This window comes from Triturus cristatus, chromosome 8, assembly GCF_964204655.1.
Source record: "Triturus cristatus chromosome 8, aTriCri1.1, whole genome shotgun sequence".
Taxonomy (NCBI): Eukaryota; Metazoa; Chordata; class Amphibia; order Caudata; family Salamandridae; genus Triturus; species Triturus cristatus.
Window position 1 is genome coordinate 46194684 of NC_140591.1, and position 16950 is coordinate 46211633.

At 45.6% G+C, this 16950-nt stretch overlaps 1 pseudogene across 1 annotated transcript in view; it reads left to right on the forward strand.

Annotated features, from left to right (window-relative positions):
• LOC146799983 (uncharacterized) overlaps nt 1–16950 on the forward strand; it is a 390259-nt pseudogene that overhangs the window by 224315 nt on the left and 148994 nt on the right. The gene's annotated exons all lie outside the window — the stretch shown is intronic.

Here is a 16950-nt window from a genome sequence, read left to right on the forward strand (position 1 = left end):
GGGATGATCTCCCCCCCCTCCCCCTTGACCCCGCCTGAATTTATACCCTAATCCCTACTCCACCTATCGCAGCGTGCGCGTAGGGAGCGGTTTGTTTATTGGTCAAGTTCTCTGACCGGATTCCTGCCTTATCACAGATCGCAGACAGAGGATGCGTCGTCAGGCAACCCCGCAGCGCTACCCTATTCAGCGTGCACCGCTTTCTGGCAGCGGAGCAGCGATGACACACGCGCCCTACTAGGGAAGGGTACGTCCAGAGCCAGCAGTACGATCTCGCTGTGTGTGCATTGTGTTGACCACTGGGCGTACCCCGACATTCAACGGCTTGAGGGGCGCAGCGCTGGGGGGCCAGATGCATGCCACATAGCCCACACATGGACCCGACTTACGACGCTGCAGACTAGGCTCGCTGGACCTAAGTGTTAGCTTTTATGTCTCGGTGAGCTATACTGACGCATTATTGCCGCGCTCCGACCCGCATTGCGAACACGGCGCTGCCGCTGCACTGCCCGGGGACCCATACGATTGAGATTCACCGCGATGACCTGTACAATTCTAGATACGGGCCGGGGTGGCGGCCGTGGTGCGGGCTGGGATACAGCACCGTCTTTGTTGCCAACAATACGAATAAGGAACACCACACTAAAACGAAAAGCAACACAGACCTACCATCTAAAAAAGTGTGCACCTAATGACTGTCACATTGCCAACATGTACAACGCCGCCGGACCCCCGGGTTGCCGGCTGAATGGCTGTGTCATATTGTCTGGAAACATCTGCATGTTGCCTAACTGCTTCGGCGCCATGGATAGTGAATGTACATCACATGATGATGCTACTGTGAACAATAAAGGTTTTCCAAAAAAAAAAAAAAAAAAATGAAAAGAGACCAGACGTTCGTGAACATCACCGCCTGGCCTGTACGTGATGGGATTGCTTGGGATGCAGTGAACTTTCAAATTCATGGTCCCACCGAAGTTATTAATGTGCCAGCTGTTTTTCGTGTTTCTATGGGTGATGTAGTTAAACAAAACATCCGCTCAGATGATTGGGATGTACAAGCAATAGAAGCACTGTTTTCTGATTTAAAATATTATGCTGCCTTTGATGCTGAAGATCTGTATTTAAATACTGCAAACTATGATGAACAATTTTGTTTTCAACATTATGGCACACATTTTTTACACAGAGCAAATACTTTTCGTAATTTTGTTAATTTTACTCAATGGGAACATTGTCCTGTCCCTATTCCTGGCAGCTCTGACACTTTATTGAAAAAATTCACATACTTTTCGGATTTTAGTGTGTCAAACCCTGATTCTTTTTATTTTAAGGTGGCGGTAGAACCCACTTCTAAGGTCAGACTGACACACACAAAATTATTATATTCCAAATCCTTTATGGATGAATTGGCTATTGGAGGTTATGACGTATGGAAAGCTACTATCGATCTTAAATCGGTTTGGGGAACTAAACCGTGGCAGGTACAAGGAACAGAAGCTTTGCATCGAGCCTGTCTTATCCCTAACCATATCTTATTTTTAAATTCGTCTATTTTTCAGACAACCTGTTTTGGATTGGCTATATCTAAAAAATTAATTTCTCCCTCGATCCCTGATCTGGGTGCTTATCCTGGTTGGGAAAATCACTCAGATCTGTCCCTTACTATGTTGCAGTCGCTTGTTTCCAATGGCACCTTCAATATTTCAACATTGAATCCTGAGGGTTGGTTGGTATGGCAAACAAGCTCAGATTCCTGTCAACGTCGGTTTCTGGATTTGGCTCCAGGGTATACACAACTTAGGGTTGACCCTCGTTTTACATCTTCACACACAGTGACTACCTACTCTGTAGGTAAATTATGTCAGTCATGGCTGTAACATTCCACGTTAACTTCAGTTAAGCTTCATTTATCACGCTTAAATGACAAAGTAGATTTGAATGATTTTATTAAGGGTCCTGCAAATGGCAGGTCTAAACGATGGGCTTATGCTATTTACAATTAAATCTGGAAATTGTCGCAAATTGAAGCTGCTTCTAGACTACGTGCTATTGACCAGGCCAATATGGAAAAAGTATTGGCTGTGATAGATAATAGTATTAATACGTTGTCTTCTAGAATTTATACATTAGATAATATTGTTTCTTCTGTCGTAGACATTGTGCAGGATGATGTATCTGTGTTGTATCATGGTCAAAATCAGTTGCGTTCAATTATGCAGTTTGCATGGACATTGCAAACGTTAAAGGCAGGGAAAGTCCCTTGGGATTACATGAATATTTCATCATTGTTCCTTCCGTTTAATTTGACAGAAAAACAGCAGTTCATGTCCATGAAAGATACAACTTATGCATTGCTGCACATTGAAAAATTAGAACCTTTACCTTTTTCTGTAGCTGAGTTAAATTCAGCCGTGTGGCTTATTCACGGATTAGTCACTTTACCGTTCAGTTTGTTCAAGTTTAGTTCGTGCATGAAACATTATGCCATCGGCAGATATGAACAACTTGGTGATGCGTTTCTGCATGAAGTTTGGTCACTTCCGTTCACTTACAGATGCGTGAGGGATGGCAAGGAAGTTTACTTAAAAGGTGAAGAATGCAATTCCGCTCCTGATCACTCTGTGGTTTGTAGACATATACAATTACATGGCGCTTGCAATATACACGCTCCTAATTTAGCTTGTGTTCTAAAGGGGATTCCAATGCCAGTTATAACGTCTTCTTTTAAGCTGCTTGCCAACGGTAGTTATTTGCTTTTAAATAGTGAAGCTTGCTGTGGGATGCTAGTGGGTATTCCTTACATAGTGACTGTTTCACAAAAAGTAGTTTGCTGTAATAATGTCCTTTTCCCGCCCCCGCAAGGCCGACTCGATATATCCATCTGGCCAGCAATTCCAACCTTGAACGCAGAGTTCAATAGGATGAGCAGAATAAGGGCTCTTTTGTCTAAAAAAGAGGTTGCATTGACTTCGTCCCGTGAAACATTTCTTCTTAATGTGGCGAATACACGCACTGAGGTACAAGCTCTTTTAAATACCGACCTCCCCCTCCATTTTGGAACCTTGATTCAAACTATCTTTAATGCTTCGTCTACGACTGGCCTTGTTCATTTTTTTAAAATTGTGGGCTCGGGCCTCGTGACATCTTTCCAGACTGTTTTTGGTGTGATCCCCGCATTTTTACATTCTATTTTTTCGAGTGTCTTCGGAGGGTTCCCCTTACTCCTCGCTTTGGTGGCTGGGATCCTCTTGTTGATTTGCGCACTTCGATATGGCTGCACACCGGGAGTTGCAAGACCGAATGCTGCGCTTGCTCCATCTTCGTAGCCGGATGCTTGATTTCTATGGCACCTTACCACTGGCGGTATTAAGCGTCAAGTATGGATTGTCTTTCCGGTTTCCCTTTTTTACGTGTGTGCAACCTGTTTTTCATTGCCTAGATTGTCCCTTCCGATGGGCTCTGGACTTGTGCCTGTCAAACTTGGCGTCACCTGACCCGGATTTTGATGAACTAATGTGTCCCTTAGTGGCTCATGAATTTGACTGTTCTGGTGTCGGGTTTATGGCTTTGGGTGCTGCACACGGAGTCCTTGGAAACTGGGATATCGGAGAGGCAGCTATTGATTTCCTTGAAAGGAGTTATATTGAGGAGACTGACAGTTGTCCTAACATGGTGCTGGATGCTCCGATACTTGATGAACATGTGTGTTCCTTTCCCTTGCTCAATTGGATGGCAGATACTTTTGCGGAACGCTCCAATGATTTTCTCTTGGAAGCAGTTGCAACTTACGGTGCATATACCTTCATGGATTGACTGATTGACATTGTCACTCCAGGGTGCATACAGGATTGTTAATTTTCTACGAAAGTTTTGCTTATTTTTTAATGTATCATTTTTTCATTTTTTAAAAGAATTTTTTTTTTATTATTCTCGGACTTTACACTTACCTTCTATGGACTTATAGTTCATGCCCTTGGTTCCGTTCTAAGTCACTTGAACTCTGCGTTCTTGATAAGTGGATCCCTATTGGTTAGTGCTCCGATCATGGGGGGGTGTGAGATGGATTAAGCCACGCCCTATTTACAACACTAAGTTAGCATAAACTAGATCATTTTTAGCAAGCAAGCTTGTCGTTTCTGCTGCGCTGCACACGACACTGTTGTTATGTGTTATTCATTTTAGAAATGCTGACTCGACTATGCCTTACAGGATAACAAACTGTTGTTTCACATTCTTAACCGTGAAATGTGCCCTTGGTCTGTACATCATGCAAAGAATGCGTCTGGGTCACTAGAAGGTACAGAGTGTTGTGTTTAGATTGATCGTACCACTTGTTAGACATATCATGCATACAGCTGCCAATATCTGAAGGACAAGCGTCTTTAATATTGCAGAACAGTTTGGTTTTACATTCATTCGAACAGAAGAGCTGATGCATGTTGTGAGAGCTGATCCTTTCATGTGATTCTACTAAGCTGATCTATACGGTATGGGGTCCCCCCTGTTAGCCTAAGAGACCTTCTAATAGTCTAATAATAATAATGTATTAGATTATAGTGAAAGGAGTGTGGTCATATACCACTGTCATTAATAGTATGATTGCTCCTTTCATTTTATGTGGTATTTTAATAATGCTTATGGTTTTGATCCGTACTGTTAGTCTGCTAGTGTTAGCCAAAGTACTGCATCTTAGGACGCGAGGTTTATAAAATAAACTCTTTAAACTTTACCGTGTCTGTATTATTATGTTGTGGACTAACAAATAAGTACGAACAGGTATTTCGGATTCCCACCACTCCTGAGAAATATCTAAGTCGCTTGTTCTGGTTTGTCTATACATTGGGACCACCTAGCTAGATCTAGGTTAACGAATGGGATACTAAGCTAGTCGGATAAGGGGTTCTGGGTTCTGAGGGGAGTTTTCTGGTACACCACAATTCTCTGTGGTCCTGGTCTCCTGCGCATAGTTCTGTGCAAAAGCAGAATCCCTGCAACCGTCTGAAGGAGAAATCAGTCTAATCTGTGATGGGAAGCTGTGATCCGTTGTAGACACCGGGGCAGGTGCTGTCCCTGCCACGTTTGGCTATGCAGAAGCAAGAACAGGTGGGGTAGAAAGGAGATCTGCTGCCTGCATCCTGCCAGGAGGAATGGCAGCAGCCATCGTAGTCTTGCTGGAGACCTCTCAGGTAGGCACAACTGGGCAATCAGCCTTTATAATGCTCTGGTAAAATGCCATTTTGGAATACTTTTCTTAGGGAAGATTGGACCTTATCAGGGGCAGAGAAAGTGTTAACAAATTTACCCAGATCCATAATAATGGGAAATAGAAATCCGTTAGCCACGGGACCAGCCTCCAACAAGACCAACTCTGATAGTTTTGGATCAATGCGCATTAGGGTGTACGTCCCGCACTCGATGTAGAGGGCGCAGTTGGCGTTGCCGACTTGGCAGATGGCACGTTGAACCCAGCCCGCCAGGACCTCAGGGTCATTAGGAGTGTCCGACTCTTTGGCGTCCACTATCAGTTGCAGAATTTTAGCCAGCGGTCCAGTGATATCTAGTAAACGGTCTTGACATGAACGCTAGGCTCTGTCAATGCTCTTCTTGGTGTCTCTAGGACACTGTTTAAGGAACGTGTTCATCTCGTTATCCAACGTAGGGTGGGGACACTCAGTGCAGTCTTGCATGCCCCTCCTTGTCAAGGAGGTGAGCATGCATGTATATAGAGGCCCAGGGGCAAGGGGTCCTGTCACTGGATCTGGGATGGACAATTTAATTAAGTTCAAAGTCAAGGAGATCTACCTGAGAAGGGTACTGGGGAGGGTTCAGGACAACCGTCGCTTCTTGGGGGCATGGGGGGTAGCGAAGGATCGGAGGGAGGGGAGTCATTGTCCTGTTGATTAGAGGCAGGGACAGTAGAGATGGCAAGAGGGGAGGGCCCCGGGTGGGATGTAAATATGGTCCCTCATGGATGAGGGAGAGAGGCTGGAAATGCGTCAGTATGGGGCCATTTGTCCTGCGATAAAAATGAGTAGTGAATTAATATCTTTCTACTGCGCATGGCAAAGAACGTAGTAGCCTCTGCTTGAGCATGCGCAGAACATTTACTCTGAGTACGTGCAGTTATAGCGTTAGTTTTCCGCGCGTGCGCGCTAGCCACGTCTCGCTCCCGCCCCCGTATGTAGAGGATCGAGGCGGGTCTGGTCTCTGTTTCTCCTCCTCGCCGCTCACGGCTCACAGTTTACGCTTTAAATATTAGACACCACGAAAAGGAGAAATGAGTGACAGGAAGCCAGAAAACGTGAGTTAATGTGTGCGCAGTAACTCGGTGTTGTAGGGAGGGTCTTCATGTTAATATTAGTGTCGTAAAAGCAGAGGCGCCGAGAGCTGCTCTTTTCTGCGGCGACAAGGCCGACCCTGAGCTGGAAAGGACGAGACGAATTATAATAATAATAACCCACATCTGTAAAGCGCGAACAATCACCCGTAAGGGTCTCTAGGCGCAGGGGGCCGTCGGGAAGAATAAGCAAGCTATTGCCCAGAGACACATGGGGCTAATCTGCCGCTGCCGGATCGAACCGTGATCCCCATATTCCAGAATCAGTTGCCCTGGCCGATGAGCCACACCTCTTCCACAATCCAAATGTGGATTATTATTGTTTAGCTTGGGTACCTCTTGCCTTGATGTAACAGGAACCCTTTAAGTCCTTGGCTTTAGTTTGGTAATTCATTTTTTTTCCAGTTGTGTTTGTGCATTTGTTGTAAGTCAACTTACCCAGAACTGCAATTCTTTGACTGCACTTTTGTGCTGACTGATAGCTTTGGCCAGGAAACTACGGTGTACCAGTGACAAGAACTTCTCTGTTAACCCTATACTAGAACGCAATTGATAGCTGCCGCAGAGAGAACAGCTTTGTATCTGGGTGTCTTCCAAACACATTTCTGTTGAAGTCCAGGATAAGGATGAAGAGAAAATGAGTTAAAGGGCAGAGGGCCTGAACTTGAGGTGGGGATACAGGAGTGTTATGTTGCTCATTGCATGCATAAACAATAGTTGATGGAGAGAATGCAGAACAATGTCATACATTCACCCCAGTACAGAGATCAGGGCCTAAATCCATCGTTTTTTTGCTCACCATGCGTTTCCAGTTTGAACCTAGCCATATGTAAATCAGTCTTGACCCTACGCCTCATGGGTACAGTCCAGCCCGAACTGCCAGGCCAGGTCCTCCCTGGACTGGAAACAAGCATCCTAGGACCGGTTTCGGGGTTTCACCCCTCTTCAGCTAGGATAGCTTGATTCCAGTGGCATGGAGAGCACGGGACCCACGTCTGGCTGGGCATATCCTTCCCACTCGGGGTGACAAATGAAAAAACAACAGTTGATGGACAGAATGCAGAACAATGTCATACATTCACCCCAGGATAGCTTGATTCCAGATTGCATGCATGGCATCGTGGGTGTTATTGATCACAAGGCACTAGATAACTTGTTGGAGACGGCAATGCCTGGCTTCTATACCTTGTCAAGCATACGTTGCTTGATAGAGATACTCTCAACAGTTTTGTGTCTGCCTTGAGGACTTTCGCTGTAACCTGTAATTACAGAAAATTAATTAAAAGGTGCCAGACCTCTGGGGCATATGGTCCACTTACCATAATTAACTCTGCTGTTAAAGTTCTATGCAAGCTTTTGGCCAACCAACTAAACCTATTAATGACTGGCCTGGTACACGATGATCAATATGGGTTCATCCCGGGCTGTAACACGAGGATGAACCTTAGGCTTTTGACACATGTGCTGCACGACGTGGAGGGCAGGAGCGACGAGATTGTAATGTCTTCATTGATCTGGAAAAGGCCTTCGACACGGTTGACTGGGAATATCTGTTCGAGGTTGTGCGAGTCATGCAGTTTAGTCCTCAGTTCCGGGAATGGATCTGACTGCTCTACACGGAGCCCAGTGCCAGAGTGCGTGTGGGACAGAGTCAGTAAACAGGTGGGCATTAGGCAGAGGGACTCGACAGGGCTGCCTCCGTCGTACTTCAACACCCTACGCATGCTCCGCAAGATCTTCAGATGGATCCCCACTGAAACCAGGAAGACCGTCACCCAGGCACTCGTCACCAGCCGACTGGACTACGGGAACGCCCTCTACGCCGGAACCACAGCCAAACTCCAGAAAAGACTCCCAACGCATCCAGAACGCCTCCGCACGACTCATCCTGGACATCCCCCGACACAGCCACATCACCGGACATCTGAGAGAACTGCACTGGTTCCCCGTCAGCAAGAGAATCACGTTCAGACTCCTCACCCACGCATACCAGGCTCTACACGACCTGGGCCCCAAGTACCTCAACGACCGCATGACCTTCTACACGCCCACGCGCCAGCTACGATCAACCAGCCTCGCACTCGCCACCGTACCACGCATCCGCAGAGCCACCGCCGGAGGAAGATCCTTCTCCTACCTGGCAGCCAAGACTTGGAACTCCCTCCCCATTCACCTCCGACGTACCCAAGACCATCTCTCCTTCAGGAAACAACTCAAGACCTGGCTGTTCGAGCAGTGACACACCCCTCCCCCCAGCGCCTTGAGGACCCCCCGGGTGAGTAGCGCGCTATATAAATTCCATGATTGATTGATTGATTGATTGACTGGCGGTGTGGGTTCGATAGGAACTGCGCAACTGGGGCATTGTACTTGGGGAGACACAACACGCTCTATCGTTATACGCAGATGTCGCCCTGTTTTATCTAAGGGCTACCATGGAATCCCTTCTTATCCTGCTGCGATTATTGGATGAGTTTGGGGCTGTGTCCAGGCTGCTGTTCAGAAGTAGGAAATCATTACTGTTTCCCCTGGCAGCGTTGGTGGGTGCTCCTGTGGAGCACCTGCCTGATATCTTTCTGCAGTGGGAGATGGACCAATATGGGGAGGGTGCTCGACTCTTTGCGCTCGTCAGTTACCTTCCGGAATACATTGCCACTGTCACTTATGGGAAGAATAAGGATATCCAAAATGGTGTTTCTTCCGCAATGTCTGTACACTATCCAGAATTCCTTGTGTTCGCTGCGCCCAAGAGTGTTCAGGCAGCAGGACTCCATTCTCAACGCATTAATATGGGCTGGAAAGCGCAGCAGGGTGGCCCTGCTCCCCCTGATGTGGAGCTACGAGGAAGGCAGCTTGGAGGTGCAGCAGGTGTAGTTCTCTTACTATGCTTCTCACATGTAGTATGCTCGCTGGAGGATGGTGATAACTGGGAAAAGTATTTTGGGCATGGTTGACGGTGCCAAACTCCCGGCTCTGCTGATGGAGGGCTTTGGCGTGCTGAACGCCTTGCCATTCGTAGTGAAACAGGCAATTCATGTATGGCAGACGCTTGTGACAGTGGTTCTTTGGTGGGTTCCTTTTTACCGTGAGCTGCCAGTATGGATTCTCTTGCAGATCTGACGCATGGAGGAAAACATGTATTTTTTCAGGCTTGGAGAGACGTTGGCTGTGAGTCGCTGGGGAACTTGTATCCTAACGAGCACTTCACTCATTTTAGGATGCACAGGCTGCATTTGCACGGGACATTTCTTGCATTACGCTGGCCTGGTTGAGCTGGACAGGCAGGATTTTACCACATTCCCAGAGGAGCCGGTGACATCTGACACTTTGAGGGCCTTGCTGTCCTGTGGGTCGATGCGCCACTCGGTGTCCCTATTGTATGAAACAATGGTGACAGACTTTGTGAGCCGCCCCTTGCATGCTCGGGCGACCTGGGAAACTGAACTGGGCACTCCCTTGGAGTGCGTCTGAGCCCTTACCAAAACTATATCTAGCCATGCCCGATTCAAGCTGATCCACTATAATTTAGAGTATCACACCTATATGACACCCCTGGTGCTTCATTGGATGTCTTGTACTCGCTCAGATGCGTATCCGAGCTGTGGGCTTTCAGGGGCTTCCTGCATATGGCCTGGAGGTGTCCACGGGTGTAAGACGTCTGGGTCCCGTTAGTCGACAAACCGACACACCACATCGTTGTGGGGTGCCCCTACCCCACAGTTCTGTTTACTGGGAAGCATCGGCAGGCCTTAAAGGTCATAAGGTGGCATACAAAAATCTACAGCTGGCGTTAGTGCTGGTCCGCCGCAGGGTGGCTATAGCGTGGAAGAGTCAACTGGCCCTGTCTGAAGAACACTGGCACAGCGATGTAGTAGAATGGACTCTAGTGGAGGAAGCTCACATGAATCATAGTAGAAGGGACACCATGTTGGGGGATGACTTAGCCACATGGAGGGCCTTGGGAGAAAGATGACATATCTTCGAGCGGGGAAGATACCAATATGGGAAGCTAGACTGTCCGAGACCCCGGGGCATGGGGTGGTAGCTGTGGTCTGCTTGCAGAGTTCCACTGCCATGACGCTGGATGATCGACCCATGTGTGATTGTAACACCAGGGAGAGAAAGTGGCCTAACGACTAGAGTGGTCAACCTCTTGTCTCGAGTGGATCTAGTCTCAGCAGGGACGCTCAACATCCTGTGATTCTGGGCAAATTTCTTAATATCCCCATGTCTAACAAAAAAAATGAATGTGTCGGTCTTTAACGCAACTGGTACTCCTGTAAAGTTCTCTGATACCTTTGGGTCAAGTTCGCTCTATATAAAACTCGCCCTTGGCTGTAAACTGTGACCAGAAAACCAAGTGAGAGGTGTACGACTATGAGTGGATTTAGGATACCTGAATAAAAATGTAAGGGATAACCATCATCTCTAACCAAACATTGGAGAAGCGATATTGATGATTAAAGGTACTGCAGTATCAATCAATTAATCAATTAGATTTACTACGATTTTTCAGAGAAAATCATACAAGAGTATATAGGAAATTCAGTCCAATTAAAACAAGCCGTCTTGTAATAAAACTATATTGACGCCTAAAATATATACAAACTACAATTACTTGAATACATCAGATTTATACAAACACTAAGATCCTGTATTTAAATCTAAAAAGAATATATTACTAGCAGGATGCACATAGGACCCCCAATAGGAAATGGGAAACAAAGAAGCTCAGTTTGGAGTGGCTAGAAGTTGCAGTTACAGATAGGCCGGCCTAATTTGCCTCAGTCCCAGCAACACTAAAATGGGACTTAAAAATGTGTGTCGCAGGGTGGAAAACTTAGGGCACAGCAAAACTATGTGCAAAGAGTGCAAATAGAGGCATGGTCACAGGTGCAGGGGGGTACGTTAAATTGTGAGAACCATACACCCTTGGGGAATATCAGCTGATGGAAAATGTGCAGTCTCAGGATTGTTAAGAAGCGTCCATGGTAAATGGGGCTCAATTCCTGGGACTGATTTGACCAGAACATTTGCTTGCTATGACTATTTAGCTAAGGCAGGATACTCCCTTTCACCACCACTTTTTGAATAAACGCCTGCTTCACCCAGGTTAGGTCTTTTTAACAATACCCCAGGGGTCAAGAAATGGGTCTGAGCAGCCCAGTTCGAAAAAAGACTTCTTAACATATAAGATCAATGGAATCCAAGCAGACCCACATAGGGTCAAACAATCCTGAACGATAAGTCTGTTCAGATGAAGATCCTCTTTGTGCCAGACAGAGCACCAAAGGAGCAGCGGATGGATGCGGATCAGATCTGAGATAAAGGCCAGATCCAGTTCCTCATGAACGATCTCAACTGAGGTGCTCTACTGACTGGAGTCAAGCTATCCTGGCTGAAGAGGTGGGAAACCCCTAAACCGGTCCAAGGATGCTTGTTTCCGGTCCAGGGAGGACCTGGCTTGGCAGTTCGGGCTGGACTGTTCCCATGAGGCACAGGGTCAAGACTGATTTGCATATGGCCAGGTCTAAACTGGGGTGGCATGGTGAGCAAAACAATGATGAATTTAACCTAGATCTCTTGACTGGGGGTGAATGTTTTGATTTGTTCTGCATTCCGTCCATCAATTGTGTGTCTTTTGCTCTACTCACAGCCAGAAGATTTCTCAGAAATCTGTTTTTGATCATCTGTGCGGAATCAATATTGGTGTAGCCACAGATTTCACTCCCAAAGTAGCCATTGGAATGGATTGGGCCTTATATCCCTTTAACATAAGTTTAAGGGACTTGTGCACGATTCGCCTGGCAAAATCGTGTACAGCAGAATGGCTCTTTGAAAGTGTTCCCATGTTTCCTTAACAATGAAGTCCAGATAAGGCCAGAATTCAGGAGAAGGTCTACCCAAGTAAAATTATCCACCCTGGATAATACTTGGCCCTGTGCATAGAGGTTACAGGATTTAGTTTTATTTTGGGCCAGCTACCATAGACAAACATTTGCAATGCAATAGGTCTTGCAATTGTGAACGCTAGAGCTCTTGGTGTTGAAAAAGACAATGTTTTTTACTTTAGTGTTTTTGTATGCAGTGGGTGATGATATTTGCATAGCGCTATTGCCATTCGTATGACCTTGCAGTGCTGAAGAACCAGAAAATGGGAAATAGGTTATGAGGGAGTAGAGACAAGAGTAATGTGCTGCCTGGGGAAAAAAAAATAACAGCAATAAAATTATATGCTCCTGAAGCCACAACATTTTAAACAGGACAATGTATTTCACAAACATGACATAATCCACAGCCTACTGCATAATCTCAGATTACAACAACAAGTATATCATAGCTCAAACAAAAGCAAAAAAAAAGCATCAAACGTGGTGCTGGGCATTGGCATGTTCTTTCCAGAGTTTAACCTGTCACCGTACAGTTGATGATTTGTTGAATTCAAGTACTAAACTAGTGCTAATGAGGTTGATCTTTTCCCCAGTCAGCAGTTATTGTCACAGATATTGTACTTAGTAAAGCGCTCTCACCCACCCCCTGGGCCTTTTATGTGCAATAAAAAAAATCTAAATAAACATAGATGCAGAGATAGACACACACAAACGTGCAAGCACAGATACAAAGAAACACGCATCCTCAGACACAAACGCACGCACAGACATTCATACATTTAGAAACTGAGCCACCTGCAACTGTATAAACAGATAGATGCAACCACACAAAAATACATACATACACACTCATGCACACATACACATGCAGGCACAAGCACATACAATCACAGACACACACGCACATAAGCAAGCATGCACATACATCATTACTAAGAGGAGATACATTTACACACACACACGCATGCACGTATACAGGCACACACACACAGGTACTCCTACATACCTATACATATGTGCACACTGAGACACTCATGCAGCCTGCACATATACATGCATGCACACACTCTTGTATCTCTTGTCTCACCCGTGTGAGTTGGTTTCAAAGAAATATTTATTTTACACCTTCAGAAAATGCAAACATTTGAAGTGCCCTGATGTGGCAGCGGGTGGGTGGAAGCAGCCTCGACATGGGAGTAGTGGGGGAGGCGGGTGCAAGTAAGGACGGGAGGAGGGAAGACGGCTTGCTAGAACATGCACTCTCATGGAGCGTGACAACTATAAATATTTAATTATCTCCCAAAGCCTTCACTGTGATGCATAATGGCTATCAGATGTAGGTGGGAGAATATTATTACCAGCGATCACTTGAGCTGAATCCTTTCTTGTACAGGTAACTGCAGAGCGGCACAAGTAAACCTGCTTAAAGACTACTGTTTGGGAAGAAGAGAAATATATCAACCCCCTCCACTTGTTTTCTCTTTGCCACTGATTGCAACTTTATGAGAGACTTGCCTTCACCTGTGCACTTGTAAAACATTTGAAACTTACCTGTCTGCGTAGTGCACACATGTAACACACTTTGAAAAGCAAGCAGAGCGCTGGAAGCAATACAAACCCTGCGTGCTTTTCAGGCGTGTTTGTGAGAGGGCAGGTACCTGTTCGAATAACATCCTTGTCCGCGAATTTGGACACCACAGAAGCCCAGAGGACTGCGGGACTCCCTGCACAAAGAATTCAAGTTTTTAGATCTTGCGCCTAGCGTTGCACTGCGTTGCAGTGCGTAGTATTGCTTGCGCAGCGAGAGACCTCTTGTAGGGGGTTTGAAAACGGCCCTAGGTATCGCACACGCTTATGCGTGTGCTTTTCCTTTTGGGCCACGCTATTGGCCTCTGCGCGCGTCTTTTTATCCAAGACAGCACGCAGTTGGCCAAAGGCGGGCGCATTGCTCCGCCCATGGCCTATTGGTGTTTGTTACGCGCACTGCCGCCATGTGGTTTCAATTAACGTGCCCAGACACGGGCGCGATAATTGAAACCACATGGCAGCGGTGTGGCACGCGCGTGCACCACTCGTTTAAATTTTATTTTAAGTTAACATTCTTTTATTTTTAATTTTTTAATTTTTAATTTTTCTTGCAAGCAAAACAGAAAAGAAAAAAAGAAAAAGTCATGGCAGATCATAATTGCCAATTAACGGCAGATTTTAACAGAACATTTCACCGAAAGAAAGAATATATGAAAACAGATTCATCCTATCCAATCCATAATAGGGGCCCAAATTTTCTGGCCAATCTCGCGTCTTCTTCGGCCTTTTAATCTATATACTGTTGATTCCATATTATATATGGCCAGTAATCGGGACCTCCAGTTTGTGAATGTGGGTGGGTCAGGGCAGATCCATTGAGAAGTAATACCTACTCTGAATGCAGACATAGCAATAAGCAAGAAACATTCTTCAGCTTTACTCCGTCCTGCCAAACTTTGCATCTGATCGACCCCCAGGATCACTAATATGGGTGTTATAATCAGGGGTTTACCGGTAATCTGGACAAGAAAAGATTCAACATCTTGAATATATTGGGCCAGTTTAGAGCAGAAATAGAACATGTGGATCGTGTCAGCAGTAAAAGAGCCACATCTGCTGCACAGATTCCCACGATTGCTAGACCCTTTGGAGATTTTCCTGGGAGTGTAATATAGGTCAAATATTGACATGTAGAGTTGGGCCCTAAGACTACCAGTTATTAAGATCTGGCTAGCTAGGTCAAGAGAAATTGCCAGATCTGTACCTTCTTGTCCAAATTTCCTGTCCCACTTGTCATTTTGGGTACTCAGATCGTCAGGCAGGTCAGAGATAAGTGTCTGATAGATCAGCCCAATCCTTGATCTTTTCTCTATAAGCCCTACAAGAGGAATTCTCTCGAACTTTACAGCTCCTAAGGTTGCTATCTTCAACAGATAGCTCCTGATTTGTAGGAACTTAAATAAATGCCTAGTAGGGAGCCCATATTTGTCTTGAAGATCAGAGAAAGAAACAAATTGACCCTCAGAGAAGAGATCGCCCAGTACATTAATCCCTAGATTAGCCCACCAAAAAGTGATTGAGTCTAGAAAGATTGAGGGCAGTAGACCGTATGACAGGAGGGGGGTATGTGCATTAATATTAGGTATGCCAGACCGTCGTCGAACCTTTTTCCAAACAGAATACATTGATTGTATAACTTTAAATTTAGTTTTCTTATAGTAACTTGGTTCAATTTCTCTAACTAAACAATTACAAGCATCCTCCCCCAGTAACATTTCAAAAATTGTAGGTCTAGCAAATTCAGGCACCATTGCCTTACCCCCAGATATTAATGGTCCCATTTGCTATAAAAGTGCGGCCCAGTGATATAGCATTAAAGAAGGTAAGCCCCAACCACCCCCTTAATCTAGGGAGTATTAGCCATTTGGAGGCCCTTCTGGCTTTGTGATAGCCCCAAAAAAATCTTAGACATGCCCTTTCTGCACTAGAGATGAATTGCCCTGGGAACTCGATTGGGATGGTCCCAAAAAAATCTTAGACAAGCCCTTTCTGCACTAGAGATGAATTGCCCTGGGAACTCGATTGGGATGGTCCTAAATAAGTATAGGAATTTCGGGAGTATAGACATTGGAACGACCCTGGAGTGAAAGGTGCAAGTGGTCTAATCTCTCCAGAGTCTGAGTCACTTCTTTGATGATAGGTAATATATTGATTTCTGGTATCTTCTTTACTATAGGGATGATCTTTACCCCCAAATAAGTTGCAACTAGAACTATTGTGAGACCTACAGGTTTGGCAGCATCTGAGTGTATAACCTGGGTTTTATCAGCATTAAGACGATAGCCCGAGACTGCCCCGAATTGCTTAGCTACATCATATACTGCTGGAAGAGGCAGACAGACATTATTTGTAAAGATGGCGACGTCGTCGCATAAGCTAAAGTTTTATAAGCCACACCATTAACAATGGCCGGCTGTATCAATATGTTGTTGTCCAATTTGCTCAAGAAGGGGTCAATGTAGATTGAGAACAGAAGCGGGGAGCAGGGACACCCCTGACAGGTTCCTCTGCTGATGGAAAAAGAGCTCGACTCTTGTCCTGAGATACGAACAGAGGCCACAGGGGAGATGTATAGAGCATGTATGGCTGTAATGAACTCCTGCGGGAATCCCTTGATTCTTAGCAGTTGCCATAAAAAGGCCCAGGAGACCCTGTTGAACGTCTTTTCGGCGTCCAACAGGATCATTGCCAAAGGCTGTGTACACACCTGAGCCCAATCGAATAATGCAATTGCCTGTCTGATATGATCTGATGTATCCCGGCCAGGCACAAAACCGTGCTGGCGAGAAGAGACTAGAGGGGCAATAACCTTTCCTAATTAATCTAAGTGCGATGATTTTAGCAAAGATTTTACTATCAGCACATATTAGGGAGATTGGTCGATAAGAAGAAGGACTGAGCTCTGGCTTGTCTTTCTTTCTAAAGACTACAATGGTGGTCTTATGCCATGAGTCAGGGGTCCTGCCAGTCTGAGCAAGTGCAAACAGGGATTCCAACTCCCCTAATAGAATATGCCTGAATGTTCGATAGAATTTGAGGGGTAGTGAGTCAGGGCCGGCGGCCTTCCTTAAGTTAATATTCTGTTGAGAATATGAAATGTCGCCTTTGGCTGCTCCACAAAGTGCTGTAGAA